This window comes from Crocodylus siamensis, chromosome 5, assembly GCF_052110815.1.
Source record: "Crocodylus siamensis isolate JL-2025a chromosome 5, ASM5211081v1, whole genome shotgun sequence".
NCBI classification, from domain to species: domain Eukaryota; kingdom Metazoa; phylum Chordata; order Crocodylia; family Crocodylidae; genus Crocodylus; species Crocodylus siamensis.
This window is the reverse complement of record NC_143399.1, coordinates 30,019,084-30,037,280: the sequence shown is the minus strand read 5'-3', so window position 1 is coordinate 30,037,280 and position 18,197 is coordinate 30,019,084. Positions and strand designations below refer to the sequence as shown.

Genomic DNA, 18,197 nt, shown 5'->3' with positions numbered 1-18,197 from the left:
GAATCAATCATTAATCAATACTAAACTGCAAAGTAGGTTTGCATTAGAGATGGGTTAGTGGCTTGGGTTAGTGTAAAAGTTGGAGTTAGATATAAAATTCCTTAAAGTTTGAGGGGACTTGGTTGGAAGTTGCTGATTCAACCCACCTCTTTAATGCCTAGGCTTTATTTCGTTTTGACAAATGGTTTAGTTCAATCTTTGTTTTATTTAACTTGTTTACCCATCTCTATTTTAGTATCTCTAATGGCTGACATATAGGTCAATATTTCCAGGTACCAGACTTCTTTTTTGTCACTATAGAAACTGCAGATGTTGAAGAGATTGATTTTTTAGAGGTACTAAGCACCCACAATTCCCATGGACTTCAGGCCAAAATGTCTGGCTTTTATTAAACAAGCTGCAAGCAAAGAAAGTTACCATTATATGATTTAACAAAAACAATCATTCTACATAATCAATAGAAGTTTTGAAATTCCAGTGATCTAATTATTATGTTAAAGTTGCTTTGCCCTTTATAGTAATTTATAGTTTAGTATTATCACTACAGATATTGCATAGTAACAGCACACTATAGCCCTAAAGAACATTTACTTCTCTGATGCAATGCAAATACCAAAATAAATCAGTATAATATAACTTTAATTGTTCTGCTTCAGCGCCATATAAACATTGGGTCAATCATTTAAGTAAAACCAAATGTATTTTGATAGCAGCTACCAAGTGCTGTAGCCTGAAAAAGAACATACTATATACAGATCTATATATCTACTAAGTATGACTTGTTGATGTGTTATAAGAAAGTGGATTAAAAATTCTTGAGATGATTGGAATTTGATTGCCTGCCAATAACTGATGTCATGCTCATATTTTTTTATTTGTTTATTTTTTATTAGTGCACGCTCATTAAAGGGAGGACCCCTGCACTACTTTTAGGCAGGAATAAGCGTATTCTGTTTAATGAATTGTGTATGCTCACATCTTTTTCAACATGTAGTTTAATATGTCTTGGAATTACTCAGGATGCTTCATGCTTTAGGTGTATTTTCCAATAAGCACTTTTTATATTCCTGGTACAATCTGTATCTGATTAAGGAACTTGTGCCCTTATACAGTGGGTGTCTTGTTGTTTCCTTGTGTCCTTCCATTATGGAAGAGAGCTGGTTGATTTTTCTTTGATAGGGAGGATTCAACTCATTTCTGTTATTCAGTCACTGACTGAGCAGCTGAATTAAGCTTATTCTATGGAACTTCAGGCACTGCCGCATTTATGCATTAATCAGTGCAATGGAATTGAAATACTGGATTTTTTGTGCACTTTTCCAACCTTATGTTGACTTATGGTCATATCATGGACTATAAAGCATTTTTCATGACCTATTTTATTGGATGATTATTTATTTTTTAAAAGATCTGATTTCTTAACAAAGACATAGTTAATTCTTGCTTTGTTGTAGGTTTTGTCAGACTGATTATTGAGATCATTCATAAAATACAGATAATGACCCATCAGGATGGTTGATAGATATGCTAATTTAATGCATTGGCCACAAAATTAAGCAGGCTTAAATTTGTACCAATTAAGCCTTCATATAAACATGCCCCTATGTCCAAACCAGTAAGTGTTAGGAAGTATATTTAAATCTATACTTTTCCCTCAAATAAAGAAATAATACTGTGCAAACGATGTGGTCTTAGCCTACTATAAGATGAAAGGAAAGGGAGAAAGTACAATTTTCCTGGGATGTTGAACTGAAGAAAGACATTTCACTAAACATGCAGAGTTTGTTCCTGAGCATGCAACTGACAGTTTGTACTTCGTACAAGTTTGATATGATTTGAAATTTACAAAATTATTGATTGAGTCTCGGGGGCATGGAAAGGTCAACTGGCATCCTTAATCAGTCAAAATGGTGTTGGCACCTTTTCCCCTTGCCCCCATGCCTTAGAATAGGAATGAATCTCTCCTGGAAAGAAAAAAGAAAAAACCAACCAAAGCCTAGTAGGTATTACAGAGCTGTAGGAAATATGAAACATTTTGCAAAATGCAAACATTTGGGGTTATGCATTAGATTATCACTCAGCTTGACTGATTGCTCTGGAATGTGTTCCCTAACGGATTAGAATCCATGTAAATCCATATAAATAATTTGACATTATGTTTATCTGGTTCTATAGCAACACATTCTTCACGTATAGTATGTGTTATCACATGTTCTCAATGGTTCACAGCACTGGGGCGCAATAAAGAGCATGCCAGGATAATGACTCAGCTCTTGCTAAAGATTTTTTTTTTCTTCATGTCTCTGTACTGTATAGAAAAGCACCTTGGCAGAAATAATAGAGCCCAACCATCTACAGTCATACAAACATTCAGATCTTCTACTGTGATGTGCTTTATGGCACTGTAATGTAGTGGCTTGAGTAGTAAAAAATGAAATTCCATGATCTCACTAGAAGAAAGAGACATACAATTGTTTTTGTCAGTTGTTTCATGTAGAGTGCCATCACAACATTTTCTGCAATGGTTTTGACACTTGAAAAGGGTCTAAGATTGTACTACTATTCCATTCTTTTCTGGAGCTACAAAAAATATCAAACCTCAGACCAGGATGGCAGCAGCCAGCTAGAAATGCTAAGGAAGATGAGAGAGGCTGTGACAGCAGAAAACCCATAATAATGAGTGAGTTCAACTATCCATAAATAGACTGGATCGGTCTAACATCAGGCCAGGATGCAGAGACCAAATTTTTTGAAGTTATAAAAGGCTGCTTCTTAGAGCAGTTAGTCCTGGAACCTGTAGACGGAAACACCATTCTTGACCTAGTCCTAAGTAGTGCATAGGATTTGGTGTAAAGGGTAAGTGTATTACTGAGCCATTCTGCAACAGTGACTACAATGCAGTTGGGTTTGACATCCTTGTAGGAGGGGAGACAAGACCAAAATCTACCGCAGTAGTCTTTAACTTTAAAAAGGGAGACAACACCAAAATGAGGAAGCTAGTTAGAAGTTAAAAGGGGTCCCTAAGGAGGTGAGAAACACGCAAAAAGCATGGTAGCTTCTTAAGAATACTGTATTGGAGGCACAAAGCAAATGCATACCTCAAATAAAAAAAAGAAAAGCAGAGCCAAAGCTCTGCCATTAAAACAAGCTCTGGCAGTATGTTTTAATGGCAGAGTTGCAGAGGCAATAAGCAGAAAAAAGGCTTCTTTCAAAAAGCGGAAGTCAAATCCTAATGAGGAAAGTAAAAAAGAGCATAAACTCTGGCAAATCAAATGTAAAATTGTAAAATAGCAAGCTAAGAAAGAATTCGAGGAGAAACTTGCTAGACAAACAAAAAGTAACAAAAACATTTCTTTAATTACATTAGAAATGGAAGACCTGCCATGGGCCTTTGGATGATGAGGGTGTAAAAGGGGTGCTAAAATATGACAGGGCCATTGCTGAGTAGCTAAATGTATTCTTTGCATCTGTCTTCACGGTGGAAGACATTAGGGACATTCCCTTACCAGATCCACTCCTCTCCAGCAACAAGTCAGTGGAGCTGACCCAAACTGAGGTTTCAGTAGATGAGATCATAGAGGAAACTGATAAACTAAACAGTAGCAAATCACCAGGACCTGATGGCATTCACCCTAGGGTCCTGAAGGATCTCAAACTGGAAGTTGCTGATCTCTTAACTGTAGTGTGCCACCTATCACTAAAAGCAGCCTTGATATCAGGGGACTGGAGGGTTGCCAATATGACTCCAAAATTTTTAAAAGGCTCTAGAGGGGATGGAGGGAACTTCAGGCCAATAAGCCTAATTTCTGTTCCTGGGAAAATGGTAGAAACAATAAGAATAAAAAATAACTGTTCAGCACATGGATGAACATGATTTCTTGGTTAGGAATCAATGCAGGGAAATCATGCCTCACCAACCTACTAGAGTACTAGAGGGTGACAATAAGCAGGTGGATTGGGGTGATCCAGTTGACATAACATATTTGGACTTCTATAAAGCCTTTGCAAAGTCCACCATCAGAGGCTTTTAAGTAAGGTACTCATGGGATTACAGGGAATGTCCATTTGTGGATTAGAAATTGGCTTTAATATAGAAAGCAAAGAGTGAGTATAAATGGTCAGTTTTCCAGATGAAAAGAAGTAAAGAGCAGGGTTCCCCAGGGATCTGTGTTGAGACCAGCGCTATTTAACATATGAAAAAATGATCTGGAGAATGGGGTGAGTAATGAGGTGGTCAGATTTGCCAATGACACAAAATTATTCAAAGTAGTAAAGACCAAGGCGCCCTGTGAGGAAGTACAAAAGGATCTGGTATGATAGAACAAACAGGCAACTAAGTGGCAGATAAAATTCAGTGTAGATAAGTGTAAAGTGATCTACTTGGGCATAAATAACCTAAACTATACCTACACTATGGTGGGCTGTATGTTACCTGTTACCACATAGGAAAGAGATCTAGGAGTCATTGTGGACAGTTTGCTTAAAAACATCATGTCTGTGCTCAACAGCTAACAAAAAGGCAAACAAAATGTTAGGGATTATTAAGAAGGGAAAAGTAAACAAAACTGAAAGTATCATCATTCCCCTTTATAAATCTATAGTGCATCCACCTTGAATATTGTGCCCAGTTCTAGTCCCCGCAACTCAAAAAATATACCGAAGATTTAGAGAAGGTATACAGAACAGCGACAAGGCTGGTTAGTGGTATGGATGGGCTTCGATATGAGGAGAAACTAAAGAGGCTAAGCCTATTCAGTTTAGAAAAGAGATACTTGAGAGGAGATGTGATAAGGATTTACAAAATACTAAATGGTGAAGGGAAAGTAAATAGATTTTTAAAAGACTTATTATTTACTCTTTCTCACAATACCAGAACTGGGGGGGAGTGTGTGTGTGTTGGGGGTGTGTGTCACAAAATGAAGCTAGTAGGCAGTAAGTTATGATGCTCTTATGTTCTTAAGCTATTACAACGAAGTTCTGAAGCCTAAGAGGAAGCCTCTGGAATCAGACCTAGGCCTTGCACTAAACCTAAATTTATGAATTGGTGGTCATTAAATGACAGAATTACCTGATAAACTGAAAAGGTGATGGATCTTTTAATAACTTGCTGATAATCAATACAGGAGACGTTGATTCTAATTGGTATTACAGTTGGGTTATACTGTAAAACTGCAAGCTTACAATGTATTACTGCACACCCAAAGTGCTCTGGTGTGGAACCCCTTGGATTTTACTGGACAGGTTCAGCAGTTTTAAATTTTGAATATAGAATATATACAATGCAAACTTACTAAACAAATAGGCTGCCTTCCTATGGAAAGTCTGGAATCCTATAGACATGAGAAGGACATTCAAACTGGAGGCAGTTCTGCCTGGAAAAGTAGAGGAAGATACACTCAAATGGTTCATGCTAGGTTGTCCAGTACATAGATTTGTATCTTCCTGTGACTGCCTCCCAGCCTTCCAGTTCTGGGACTTCTTCATTCATCGCCAATGTTTTCCCTTTTTTAAAAAAATCTAAAATGAGTTAATAGCTCAGTTTTGCCTCAGTACAGGTATTTCCTTCCTTACTGAAATGTTATATACCTTTGCACACTGAATGTTAGGCAGTGTAGCAGTTGGTAAATTCCCAATTCCATGCTTTGTTGGAATATGTAACACTACATGGGAAGTGACACATGGGAAAGTAGAAAGTACAGCCACGCAAATGCCTCCTATCTCATGATTGCCAGTGGAAGAACAAGCTTACTGGTAGGCCAGGAACTAGCCATTACTGTTCTGACTGTAAAGATATCAGAAGCTGAAAAAACCCAGGCCAGATGAATTGAATCTAAATACTTCAATGTAATTCTTCTCCGAAGTGGAGCCAGGGGAGAAAAACCAACTCCAACAAGAGAGAAATTTAAAATGATGAAAAGTCTATTAAACTAGAGAAAATCAAATCACTGCCAAATGGACTTTCATTTCTCTTTTATTTATAAACATGCATATAAAATTACAAGGGAAAAAGGAAAAACCTTGAACTCCCATGAAAGACATTCTGTACTGCATATGTTGAGTTAGTGCTAAATATTCACCTGTCTTAAGTAGGTTCTTTCTGTAGTCTCTGTATCATACATCTTAATGTCAGCAACATCTGCAATGGAATTGCAATGTGGATCAGTGCAGATAATCAGAAGATAATAGCAATGGTTTTCAACCTGTGGTCCACAGACCCCTGGGGGTTTGTAGTCTGGTCTAAGGGGTCCACAAAAGATGATTATGATCAATAAAAAGTGTGTGAATACCCACACTTACAATTCAAAGGGGTCCACACCTCCATTTGACATTTCCAAAAGGGTCTGCACCTCCATTCAAAAAAAATTTAGGGGTCCACAATTGCAAGAATATCGAAAACCACTGGTTAACAGACTCAAAATCATGTTTCAGGTAGCAGTCTTTCTTCAGGTTGTTTCTGTGGATAATTCATGCTCGTGTTTTAATAAAAGCTTATGTTAAAAATGAAAACTGTTTACAGGAGGAAATGTGACTCATTAGCATGGAGTTATATTATCCTATCCCCAAAGTGAAAACTGCAGTTTGATCTGTCAATGCGAACCTAACACTATTCCTTTTTTAGTTAACAGTGAACTGAAGAATCATTCTAGTTCACATTTTGGCACCATTTTAAGTATGAGGAAAGTCTCTTACCCTTAGGCTCCCACATAGATACCCAGAGGGAAAAATATCAGATTAATAAACTCAGATGTTTTGTTCCTTAAACACTGCTTCTCAGAGTGGAAGCTGGAGAGGTAGCTTTCATTATACCATCATCCACTGTGTGATTTATCTGGTAGCAAGACGTCCTGGAACAGACAAAGGGCTTGGAGCTGATCAAAAATGCGGGGAGAATTTCTGGAAGCTAAGTGGCCACATATTTTTTAAAAATTAGAAATTTTAACAAATTTTATCAAAATATCAAGTTTGGATCATTTTAGCCAGCTTTACTGGGTATCAGAAAGTCTTGGATGTAATTGTTGGCTGATTGAATTTACAAACTTGGCCAGTTGCTCAGTGCCTAACAAATTCTTAAGCTGTGGTTTTCAAAACCATGTGATTCAGATGCCCAGTTCACAGTACAATAAAAGGAAATTGTGTTCATAAATCCCAGAGATAGTTTTGAAAATATCATTCCAGTTATTAGTAGAGAACACGCAGAAGTTTTACTTTATTTTAGCCATTTTAGGAAGCATATTTCTTGAATTCACTATTTTCGGGGGTTACATGGGTCCCTGAAATGATTTCCTTCAAATGGTGGGCCGAAATGACTGATTATGTTAAAATATTAAAATTTGTTATTCTAACTGCTTTAATGCTGAATCCTTCTTAAACTATTCTCTTAGGATTCTTCTAAGAGAGGAAATGTCCATTCCAGCTTTCATGAAGAAACCAACAGGTCACTTGGCCACTGTACCAGAACAACTGAGTAGAAGCAGCTCAGGTAGATGCCAACAGGTATAGGCCCTTGTTTTGATTATTAATTATTAATGATTAATATTTCTTAAACTGCAAAACTGTACTTGATTGCGTGATTAACAGCAGACAGCGTATGCATGTTTGAGCAAACGATGTATTTGATCTTATGATAGCACAGTGCTACTGTCATTATGGATGCTTCCATAAGCTTTACATGTCAGTGTATCAGGCTGAGCTGTTCCATGCTGTGTTAAGTGATATAAGTGCATGTGTTCTTCAGTGATATGTCAAGACATCATAATATGACATTGTGCTGATTTAAACGACATGGTGCTATACTTTATTGAGGTACCTTAAAAGGAAGAGGAAATGAGCCACAGAAGCATATGTTTTCATTGTTGCATATGTCTGCAAGACTTTGTGGATCTATCCACCAGATTAAGAAACACTTTCAGAAAACTTATTGTGCCTTTTCCTGGCGCTGCACTTGACCATTCAATAACTCATCATAAAGGCAGCTTCATTTTATAAGCATGATCTACTTATGAAGCAAAATCTACATATGTTAAAAGCTAAATAGTTTTAATTTTTTTTCTCACACAAGTCTTACTCCTTTCAGAGCTGAAAACAAGCAGCTTTTGGAAGTCTGATGCAATTCTTTATCTTAGTCAGTTATGTTCCTAAAATACATAAATAACCCTTCCGTCTCTCCCCCCCAAGCCCAAGCCCCACTTGGAGCACTGAACATGCCGGTGGCAAGTTCTGGCTCAGACTCTAAGAGATAAAGTACATTAGTGCATATCGGTTAGTCTAATTTATTCAGTGTCACTGCCATATCACAACCTTATGTTTGATTTTCTTATAAACTAATAATTTCCTGAATGAACTAATACTGCCACAGCCACTAGTACCTCTGCCTTGTAGAAGTTTTTATTGTTGTGTATGCAACTAAATTGAAATATCTTTCACTTGAAATATTGACTTTAATATCTCATTTGAAAAATTCATGAAGCCTTTGATGTTAAATCCATACTCAATTTAGCCAAATGCCATTAGAATATGCAATATGCCTGAATACAGAAAGCATTATTGTCTGTGTTTCTGCAGAAGAATTACATTTTATGACTGTAACGTCAGGATCTTTTTTGGATTTGTGCATGAAGAAAAGAAAGAGAAAGGCAGCGCATTAGAAGCAAAATGAAAAGTGGTATTGATTAGGCTCTCATTTACCCTCTCTTTGCTTCAATCCCTAAATGCATGGAAATAAGGGTTGTGCCACAGCAAGTAACAATACTCAGTAATGAATGAAACAATCTTTAGAAAATTAGTGTAAACATGTATGATAGTGCACAGATGTTGCTCTTAGTAACTGTCATACATTTCTATTACATCTCCATTTACATAAGTCTCTTTATTTCCTAATAGTATCATAATAGAAACATGACAATAGTTAATGATTTCATAAAACGTAGAACGTAAAGACTGTCATAGAGGTAGAATGTTAATTGAAACCTATAGCTATAGTACATTAGAATTACATCTCCTAAATGACTCATGATAAAAATATCTCTTTTTTCCTGAGAAAGACAAAGACAGGTTAAAAAAAAACCCTAGGCTTTCAGCAAATTAATTTTTTTTTCAGTAAAACACAGACTGGCAAATGTTGCAAAATCTCCTGAGTGCTAATAGAATGGTATTTGCCTTTAGTAATTTATGGGCACTTTTCCCCTAGCTATCGATCACATTTAAAAAAGTAAACTGCATTAACATTTTAGACAATAATGGCTCCAGAAAATGTTTGATTTTTATCACTACCAAAACTGATGTCATGGTACTTGCTCCTTCAACAGACACGTGAGAGTGGATAATTCTCTGGAAGTTAAAGTGCTTTGTGTGTAATGTGTTTACACAGAGAAGCCAGGCCTAATCTAATGAACTGGATGTAAAACAATGCTTTGAACTTTCTACGTTATCTTAAAAATATAAAAGGACATGTTGGTGGCGCTAGGCAGGAGACCCTTATTTGACAATGTAATTAGGTGTCTTGAGGACCTTGGGGTCTGTTGTGAGTAAGATTATCTCAGTAAAAAAAAGCTGAGGAAAGGGGAAGGCCTGTTCCATGAGAAGTTGCTGACTGCTCTTCAGCACCATCTCCTGGCCGCTCTGTGAGAAGTTAATGTCATCCCTTTCAGTTCCAAGAGGGGTTAGTTTCCTCGTGTCTTTACCAAGGAGATGATTGTGTGACTGCTGCTTTAAGAACTCCGGTGTTCCACCTGTGAACAATAGCAAATGATTTGTTCTGGTCAGCAAGGGGCAACCAGACCTAACCACCCATCTACCATGCACTTCATCGACCTAGTCACAATATCAGACTAAGAAGCTTAATTAAAGTCCTTTTCTACTGGCAACATTTTTATCCTGCCACTGTAAAACACATTCCCCCAAATTGTATAACATATTCTCCAAATGTGTCATACAAGCTTACTGAACCCATTATAGTAACTGTATTAGAAAGTCTGCACAATACTTATCTGTGTCACAGCAGAAAAGTTTCCTTTCAATAACTGCTGTTTTTAAAACTGAGGTTGATGCAGAAGGCTAGGTCCTATAAGCAGACCTTGTGCTTATGAGTAGCACCATTGATTGATGGGAGTCCTACACAGGCATAAAAGGCATCTGGGAGGATTGGATTCCTAGTGCCCCTATGCTAAGCTCTTCTGCATTTCTTGCTTTTTCCTGATTTGCTCTCATTTGTCACCCAAAATTTTTGGAGTCTATATTAATGCTACAGCCAACAGTATTATAGTGGGAGCAAGATAATAGGGCTTTGTGAAACAGCACCATTTCATTTCAACTTCCATTTCCCTGTTTCAAGGGGACAGTGTTTTGTTTCAACATGTTGTTTAATTTTGAAGCACTGCTCCGTTTTGTTTTGCTGAAACTCCTTTGCTGTTTTGACGCTATTTCAGTGTTTCGTCCATAGACTGTAATGGGGAATCATGACAATGCCTATAACATTGTCATTTATTGTCTGAATCCGATGTAAATTGCAGGAATGGGAGCCCCTTTTGAGGGCATGAAGCCTGCTAAGTTTCCAGGAGATATGTGCAGGGGGCGAAACTGCACCTCACGGTGCTGACAAGCAAAACTTGTGTCGGTTGCTGGCAGCGGCAGCCTTCTGTCATCCCGCGTGCAGATCTGGGGGCCTGCACCCCCGGGAGGGCTGTGGGGCTGTGCCAGACTCCTTCCAGGTGCGGGCCCCCAGATGGGTGCTCAGGATGATAGGAGGCTGCCGCTGCCGCTGCCGCCTGGGACCAGCACTGGGTGCAGCTGTGCTCCACCTTGTGCTGCTAGGCTGAGCTCTGTGGGGCTGGCAGAGCCACTCAAAGCACAGCCCTGGCTCTCCCCTGCTTCCTGCCACAGGGCTGCTTCAAAGCTCAAAACATTTAGAAACATTGAAAACATTTTGAGTGCCCTTGTTTCATTTCAAAGCTGTTTTGAAGCATTTTGTTTCATTTCAATTTCGCTGTTTTGAGCATGAAACATGTTGAAACAGCTTTGAAATGAAACACTTGGCAAAATTTCTCACAGCCCTACAAGACAACCTACTTGATAGTTGGCATTTCGGAGATCTCTGTCCTGGCTTTTCTGCTGGCCTAGGGCTATCCAGGGGAAAGTTGCTTTAACTTTCTGTGTCTCAGTCTTCCCATTTGTAAAATAGATATAGTGATACTTTTATTAAAAATACCAATGTGTTTGTAATGTATCTTGAGATCTCTAATAGAAATGGCTGCATCAGAGGTGGATGCTGTTGATGATAATAGTAATTATTTATTATAATCTAGAGAAGTGGTTCTCAACCTTTTCAGACTGAAGACACCCCACATTAGACTCAAGGCACCCCTCAGAAAATCTTTCTTAGCTTTCTCTTGTTTGTTTGTTTTTTTACTACAGAAAAATAATATACCATTTTTTCTGTTTCAGAGAACTCAGAAAGACCACAACAGGGCAGAATGTTTTCAACACTGTAGATTCCTGTTTGAAATCTCTTGGTTTATCTTGTGAATCATATTTGATTCACAAGTGCTAACATTGCATGGTACCCTGCAGCATCCTTGAAAGGCTCTCAAGGCACCCAAGGCACTTAGGTTGAGAATCACTGATATAGAAAGTTGTTTGATTGTCATATGACTAATTTGGGCAGAGGTAAATACTTGGGAATTATGTACCAAATTTATGCAGTCTTTAGAATTCCCAGGCAACATTCTGCCTGTAGTATACTTATGGTTATGTGTAAATGCATTTCAATGAATGACCGTGGCTAGCAATATCCAATAAGTATATTTTAAAAAGAGATTGCCTGCAAGTTAAATAGCAAGTAACTCTAAACACTGAGTCCCCTGTGGTTTAGTGGTAGAATCCATGTCTGCCACACAGGACACGTGGGTTCAAATCTGGATGCTTGTACAAATGCAAGCATGGAGGCACCAAACGTCTGGACTCAGTCTGGCCTTTGGATTCTGTCTCAGTGGCTTAAATGGGGGATGAAAGGTCTGGGCAGCCTCCTCACCTCCCAACAAAACCCTCCTGCCTGCCTAGGTATATGCATTGAAGGTCTGGGTGACCTCTCTTGCATACACCATGATCCAAAAGGAACAGTGGTTGCTAAAACAATTCCAAACACTGTATTTTCTTTAGAATAGGTAAAAACACCTATGTTATAATTGCAAATGGCAGATATCTATTCCTACTCATGCCTAGAAGTACTTTGTGAGTGGTAGATCCTGTCCACTATTATCATTGTCTTTATGATGTTGAATAAGATTAATTGATTTGCTTATTTTTAAAAAGAAACTTTATTATTTCAGTAGTTGCTTTTGGCCTGGATCTTGCCAACTCACAAGAGTAATTTTACTCATAAATATTCCAGTTGTGATGTAGTATTGGCAGGGTTAAGACCTATGTTACTTTAGACAGAAGGTAGGGCAGGGTAGCACCTTATAGACTAATTTAACAAATTGGCAGTTGCCTACAAAAGATTATACATTTCTGAACAAGTTAGTCCCTGAAGGTATGTGTAGATATGACACTTAGATTGACTTAACTAGAGTTAGGTCAATCTAAGTGCCAATCTATAGGGACATTAGGGGAAGTTAGATCAGGCAAAATATGGCCAGCCTGATCTAACTTAGTTCATCTGAGTATGTGAACTAAATTAGATTAGGAATGGGTTATCATGATTTAGTGAAGTCTGTACAGGTTTGGAGTGCAGCCCTGGGGCTGGGAAAGACCAGCTGTTCACCCCAGCCCTGGGACTGAGCTCTTCCTAACTCCCCCCATCCTGAGCAGGCTATTTTTATTCTCTTGACCACCCTTCCCACTCCCAAAACACACACCTCCAGACAGACAAACCCCACCTCCCCTCCCCCACAAACCCACTAACTTCCTCCTAATCCCACCCACCCCTTCTCCCAAACAGAGTTGCTTAGATGGGGTTCCCAGCACAGCTTCCAGCACCAGTGAATGTCTATATAAACAGAACCTAATCTGTGCTTGAAGCAAGCCCTCTGAACATAGATCATCTGTTGTGACCCAACTCTTCAAAGCACAGCCTCACAACAGGGCAGGGGTTAAGGGCCAAGGCAGGCCAGTCAGCTGACTATGACTATCAGGTGACTGTGAGCCCAGGTCTGAACAAGTTGGGGAGGAGGGGATTGAGATGGATGGTAGACTCCAGCAAGTTTCATACAGAGCTGCAGCTGCTCTACAAGTGAGAGCATCTGGCAGTGGAGACTGAGGTGGGGAGCACGTAAAAAGAAAGCAAGTAAGAAGGCTAAATGCTCCCCTTAATGTTGTTTTATAGCCCAGGGGCTTACTATTTATGTTGTAGTTTAAACTGGTTGTTTGTGGCTGAAGCTGTAGGGGAGGTGGAGATCTCATTAGCATCTGCAGGGCACAGTTGCAGAGGAGCCAGAGAACCCAGTACCAGAGGGGTGCAAGCTGCTAGGGGCTGAAAAGCCCAATGCCAGAGGGGCGCAGTAGACAAGGGTCAGGGGCCCTGCAGCAAGAGCTAGAGCCTCAGAGTCAGGCCCCTATCTAGTGGGTCTAGGCTTTAGGCCTAGCTAAAGAGAAAGGGGGTAGAAGCTGGATAGGATGAGACCCCCAAGACAGTCATACAAGTAATACCTGCGAGGCATGGGGAACGTTAAGGGGAGGTTGGAGCATGCAATTAATCCTTGAGGCAGAAGCCCCTCACCTTTGAAAGTGCGAGCAGAGGTCATACCTAGGGAAACCCTGGGGTAGCCTCCCCTTCAAGAACCAAGGAACATCGAAGTGTGGCAGGAAAGTGAAGGGGAGCTTGTTCTCAGAGGAGAGGTGGAATAAGAGACTCTGGGGTGCCCTCTGAAGATGACATTCTGTTACATGTGCACATACCGTAAGTTGCCACTTTGCCCTGTCTTCTGTTCAACTAGACTCTGACTACCTTGCTCTATGTTAACTTTGCCCTTGACTATGCTGCCTTCCAGCTGAGCCTGGGCTCACCTTCAAAAGATAAGCCCCACACCATCTTCTTTCCACATCCCCAAATCTGGCAATTAATTAGCATAAACACCTTAGAGAGGTCCTGAGCCTGCACACCAATAGACAGCCTGACCATGCTGCAAAGGCACATACATAGGACCCCTTTATATCATCTACTCTTGTACTGGGCTTGGGCATGCATGGAGTAGAGGGAAGCTGGTGGAACTTGTTTCCCAGGCTTGGTAGGGAGGCAATACATACAAGAATGAGTATATATTTGCAGAAGCACTCATTATGATCAGGATAATGGGATTACTTAGGTAAGGAGAAGTAGCATGAGTTTGAAAAATGCAGATTTGTAGCATCTAAAGTGAGAGAACATTTTTTCTCCAATTTTTAAATTTCTGTATGTCTTTACCACAGGATAGATTGTTTTCTGTTACATCAAGTAGTATGAATAACATGATGTATGCAATAGGTTGCAATGCACATTTTATGCGTACTGCTGGATCAGGTACTGACAAATGAAAATGTAGAGAAATACCTTTGCTACACTTAAACTTTGCAGTGAACAGCCTTACAGAATTTGTTTTTTTGATTAAAATTTTATTTCAAAATCTTTAGAACAGGCTCACTAATGAAGAAGTTCAGGAAAGGATACAAAAATTCTACCACAAAGAAATAAATCTTAAATGGCACATTATGAATGTTCAAATCAGTCCATGTACCCATGGACTTTTTGCATATTGTGCACCTGACAGCATGTGCTTTCTTGCCCAAATTACTTCCAGTGGCTGATGAATCTCTTTCTCAATATTTTTGAATGTCTGACTTTTAGTTGCAACCAGGTAAGATGTGATGGCATGTTCAACTTATGTTATTAAAGAAATTGGTTCACCTTTTTTATTTCATGTCACTGTAGTTCCAGCCATTCATTTGTTCAATAAACAGTTTGGTATGTTCTGGGAAATAATGAATATTGATCAAAAAATCGATCACTTATTAAGAAACAGACTAAGGGAAATTGTTTATCCAATCAATTTTAATTTTTGATTTGTTATTTATATTTTCCAATTTAATCCACCCCTCCCTTAGGCTCCAAAACGACCAAGCAAACCAGGAAGAAGGGCAGAGAAACCCTGGCTGCAACTTCACAAAGAACACAAACACCAATACATTTATTATAGATCACACTAGTTGAAAAAGGCCATAATAAAAGAGATTGTGTTTGAGAATTGTGGGTACATTACCTCATGCACCTGTGGCTATTGGACTGAAACTTTAACTTTTAATGGGTTTTATTAGGCTCTGTGCTTACTGCCTGTTACGTCAGTCAGCTCAGATGGTTTCTAAATGTAATAGTTACAAAATATTAGATCTTCTTCCAAGCTAACAGAGATTTTGAATGCTGCTGCAACACTAAGGAAGTCAGATCAGTTGTTCAAAGATTCAGTTTAAAGGGAATTCATTCTGCAAAGTTTCTTTAGTACAAATCAGTTTATTGAGGTTGAAATTCGCTCTGTGCAAAGGACCAGCGCCAGATCTGTGCTCCACTGAACTACTACTTGCCTATTACTTTGAAGAGGAATTTAAATAGTGCATAGGCCACATACTAGTCTGCAGCTCAGGAGTGAATGGCACTATTAGTGTGTGAAAAGCACACGATAACCATCCAAGTCATGCTTCATCTCTGAGTGTGTGCTATAGTTCTAGTTTCATTGTTCAGCTTTATTAATAAAAGGCCATCTTTATATATCTAGGCAATGGGTAAAATGTATCTGTCTCTCTAGTGACTAATTAAATCTCATTGAGACATGAATTCAAAAGATTGCTTATATTGGTACTGAGTTCCTTTTCAAGTAAAGAATCTTACTTTTTTTCCATGTACAAGGTAATCTGACTGAATATATGTCCTTCTCTTCATTTTTTTGTAGAAAGATGCTGGTCTCTTTATGTTTAATTGGTGTGAGCCAAATGCTGAAGTATGTTGGCTCAAATATCAGGAGATGCAATGATAGTTTGAATGGGATTATCTTGCTTTCTCAACCTTCTTTTGGTGCATGTCATAGAAGTCAAGAAACTCCATAGTCAGGAAACTCAAAATATACGTATATTTGTTCCTTAAATGGTGGGGCAGAGATGCTAATGGAAATACATATTCATTGAAAAATCTTTGTTTTATTTTTTGGGCTCTGGAGGTTATGAATTCAGCCTAGCCTTCCATTAGACAGGGAATTGCCTGAGAACTACAAGGTGACAGCCATATGATGAAGCAGAAGTCCAGTCTGAGGGCTGTGAAGGAAGAAGCATAACTGAGGACAGTCTGTGAAGGGGCAGGCTACATTTTGGAGTAGTATGTAAGTTTTAGAAATGTGTCCCTGAGCAATACTTAACCCTTTTAAATAACAGAGATCATGCCGGTTACAAATCTGTCTTACATAAGAATTAAAGTTCTAAATATATGTCAAGCACTGAAGAGGGGGGAAAAACCCCTGGAGAACATTTTTTTCCTTCAAAAAATACAAATTTTATTTTGGAATTTCAGAATTTAGGTTACAAACAAATAACAACAAACATCAGAAGGTATGAAAACCCTAAACTAAGTTAATCCAAGTAGTGTTCACTTTGTCCCTTTATCAATGCCTGTTGCACTAGCTAAAGTAGGAGATAGTGCTATCCTTAGAGAATTTTGGTATTATTGCTATATTTTAGCTCACTGGTAGATCATATCTCAGTTATTGGATCTAACTGTCCTACTCTGATTTCTCTTCAGAGCAGCAGAGCATTGTGATCTAATGGACACAACATTGCAGTGAGACTTGGGAAAATAGGGTTCTTCTACTCCTGGCCTACTGGGTAATTTTGGACAAGTCACTTCAAATCTTTGTATCTCAGTTTCCTTATTTGTAAAATGGGGATAATGATACTGGCCTTCTTGGTAGGGAGGTAATTGTTAGATGATACTATAATCATGATGGTGATGATTACTTAACTCATGTGGATAGATGAAATCTCTGTATGAATCTATCATTTAAATTGAATTCTGTACATTAGTACTTTCCCCTGCTGTTCTTTAAAGCCACAGAAGCACTCAGAAAAAGAAAACAATGCCAAACTTTTATACTTCTTCACCAAAAAAGAGCAACTTTCTAGATAACTGTTGGATAGGATTGTCCAAAATAATATTGACCAGTATTATACCGTAAGACTTACCAAAGAAAATCTAGGTTGAGATTTTCAAAGTTCTGCAGTGGGTTTAATGATCTATCTTGTAATGGAAGATCTGTGACTAAATCCCCTGAGTTGCTTTATGCTTATTGCATGTAAAACCATAATCCTCTCAAGGGCTGGATCAAAAACATGGTCATTTCCGGTACCAGGAATCAGAAGTACTGGGTAAATCACATTTTATAGATATGCCGACAGAATTTAACTGCAAAGGTAAAAGCTTTTGCATCAAAATGCATACAAAATGAATCTTAGATACAAGATGCAAGAAGTATGTATAACGGCAGAGTGACATGACTTTAATTTTGATTTGGTTTTCTAAATTCTTAGTAAGATTTTCCTTTTTTACGGGAAATACATTTTCATCCACAAAGTAAGCTGCTGCGTATGAAAACTTATACGCATCTATATGAGTATTGTACCACCCTACCTTGCCTGCCTTTTCCCTGATGTTAGACTACCATGGCTAACTACCTCTCTGTATTTACTGTATTGACACAAATATAAGGCAGTTTTTCTCCATAATTAGCATGGGGGAAAAACGCTCCTCCTCTTACATTTGCTTACAAGGAAACCTTACGAAATACATTGTTTATCATTAAACTGCTGCCAAAAACAGCATGTTCTCAGTAATGGAAATCAACTTCAGTGATGAGTCTTTTTAAAGTTATGGTGAGCCACTACATTGAATAGATTTTGACTTCTTCATTCCCACAGCTCAGCTGTGCCTCTCTTTCCCATTTCCAATTATTCCTGTTTCTCCACCAGCCTTAAATGTCTGGCAAACATTACCAAATAGGCCCCTAAACAGTTCACTCAGAATCCCTCTGTTGGCCCCTCTGATTAACATGGCCCTGCCCTCCATGATGTGGAGCAGAACCAAGTTGCCCCACACCTCATTTGCATATATATTTTTGGAGGATCCCAGGACTTCATGACAAGAACACCTGGTTCCAGTCATGTGGTGTGTGGAGTGGGGAGGACGGAAAGTA

The 18,197-nt window shown here is 38.7% G+C and overlaps 1 long non-coding RNA gene across 1 annotated transcript in view; it reads left to right on the top strand.

The window, feature by feature from the left end:
- The first annotated feature begins 7,380 nt into the window (after positions 1–7,380).
- LOC149863663 (uncharacterized) overlaps positions 7,381–18,197 on the top strand; it is a 45,646-nt gene continuing 34,829 nt past the window's right edge. The window contains exon 1 of the long non-coding RNA XR_016442526.1: positions 7,381–7,494. This is a non-coding gene — a long non-coding RNA (uncharacterized LOC149863663). The remainder of the gene's footprint in view (positions 7,495–18,197) is intronic.